Genomic DNA, 2,267 nt, shown 5'->3' with positions numbered 1-2,267 from the left:
CCCGCGACGCGCACACACACCCCTGCTGCCCACCCGCAAGCCCCTCGCGCCCGGCTCCTCTTTGTTCACATTGTCTTATCAACTCCCCGGCTCTCAGGCTCCAAGGATGGAAGTGCTGGGCCATGGTCGCTGCCCCAAGCTGCGGGGCGGGTGGACGCCGGTGGTGGGACGGGAACCGGGGCCCTTTGGGGGGAGAAGTTGTAGCGGCCGAACCTCCAGCCGAGGCTGAGAATGAGGCGCTGGACCGGGCGCTCCCCGGGACGCCCGTCGCCGGAAGATGAGAGGGAGCAATGAATTTGCAGCTTTCCTGGGCGCGGTGGGGTGGGGTGCCAGTGACCCGGAGCAACCTCTCCCCTCCCTCCCCGACACCCCCACCCCGGGACAGGCGTGCTTGGGGCCGGCGCTGGGGAAGAAGAGAGGGGTTGGACAGTGCGCCCCCTTTTCACTCCCACACCCCTTTGCTGCAATCTGGGGTCACTGGGTGCCCGAAGCTGCCAGCGGAGCGCGTCTTGCTCTCATTTTTTATGAAGCACCGGGGCCTGCCCCGTGGTATTTACGACAGTCGCGGCAACGGTGGGACAGAGCGGGCTTTTAACGTTAACTGTTCAAGTGGCAGATCAAAGAAGCTGGAGAGGAAGTGTCAGTTCTCATAAACCACCCGAATAGCTCGCAATAATCACTCGGGACAGCCGGCCCTCGGTGCTAGGGCGAGCAGGGCAGGGCGTCCCTGGAGCGCTTGGGCAGTGCGCGGGTTGGTTTCTTTAAAAAAAAAAAAAACTGTTGAAAGAGAGACCAGGGGGCACTTGGTTTAAAAAAAAAAAGCGGGGGGGACGACCGCCTTGTGGCTATTTCCACTGAAGACAGGGCTAGAGCAGTTTCCATCAGCTGTCACCAGTCACATTCTTTAGGGCTGAATTTAGACCGTCCTCCGATGAGCTCTGACTCCTGCAACGTAGGTTACTGTCACTTTAAAAAGTGCTGCAGCGACTGGAGAGGGCGAAGTCGCTGATGAAGCATTTTCCCAGGTAGAGCGGCAGCCTCGCTAGGGCATCTCTCTCCACTGCGCTTGACTTGATGCACAGAGCCTCCGGATCCGTAGAGCTCCCACGGACTTTGGGACAACCTTCTTGCCCTTTCAACTTACTCTGTTAAGGTTTCCTTTCACTGACTAGAGATGCCCTGTCTCCTGCACTCGCCCCTTTTGCTAACTGTCTTAAGATTCCCTCTCAGCTCTGCCCTCTTAAGGAGCTCTGGGGTTCAGGCCTATTCAGGCCTATAATGTGTTTTATAAGTATCCGGCAGCCACCACGGCATGGATGTGAAGTGCCGAGAGGCCTAGGCCTTGCTTTCTAGAGGCACGTGGTGTAATTGGGTTAATGACACCTGCCTTGGAAGCTTATTGCAAGGAATAAAAAGAAGCAATGCACATAAAACAGGCAGCACACACCAGTCACCCAAGATAGGAGTCGCTGTTATAATACTGCGCCTCATAGAATTCCCACGGATTTCTGGCTTAGTCAGCAAATGCTGATGGGTGCTTTTAACCCAAAGGTTTCTGGAATGAGCTCTTCCAGAAACATTTCAGTCCTTCTTGCCTTCCCTGATTTCCCTGCCCTGTGTTTTCCAGCAAGCTTGTCGTTGTCTTTTCTGCTTTCAGTGTAGTAATTAGGCCCAGATGGGAATCCATGCCAGAGAAGGAGAGAGGGGTGTCAGGACCAAGGAGCACTGGAATAGGAGTTGGCAGACCTGGACTATGACTCCCCATCCCTCCACCTACCAATGGGGTGGTTCTTGGTCCCTGGCCCATCTATCCAGTCAGTTGCTCTTTGATACACATATATAAAGTGGCTTCTGAACTCTATAAAGTCCTCGACAAATTTGAGGTAACCATATGAAAAGGGAGGGGGAACGTCTCCCATTGATTTCTCCTACTTTGCTTATAAACACAAGTCTCCTGGAATGTACATAGACTGGCTCTTCCTATTTCCTTGGCCTCCCAAATGCAAGTCATTTCCTTCCGATGTAGCCACTAGCCTTCCATCCTCCTCTCCTCTCCTTCCCAGCCCCACCCCACCTCCTTTCAACCTTGGGTATGGGCATTGATAGGCGTTGGAGGTTGGGTTTGGAAACTTCTAGGCATAGAGGGCAAAGGCTTGGGGCTTGAAGTCTGTTCCCTGTCTGACCCCGAGGACTAGGTCTGAACCTTCGTGGCGGGGAGACAGAGACCTTGGAGCCATCCTGTATTAACTGTGTCCCAAACACAATTG

The sequence above is a fragment of the Echinops telfairi genome, unplaced genomic scaffold (genome assembly GCF_000313985.2).
Source record: "Echinops telfairi isolate 266 unplaced genomic scaffold, ASM31398v2 ScPeMD7_2565;HRSCAF=3150, whole genome shotgun sequence".
In the NCBI taxonomy this organism is placed as follows: Eukaryota; Metazoa; Chordata; class Mammalia; order Afrosoricida; family Tenrecidae; genus Echinops; species Echinops telfairi.
Note: the sequence above shows the minus strand (reverse complement) of the source record.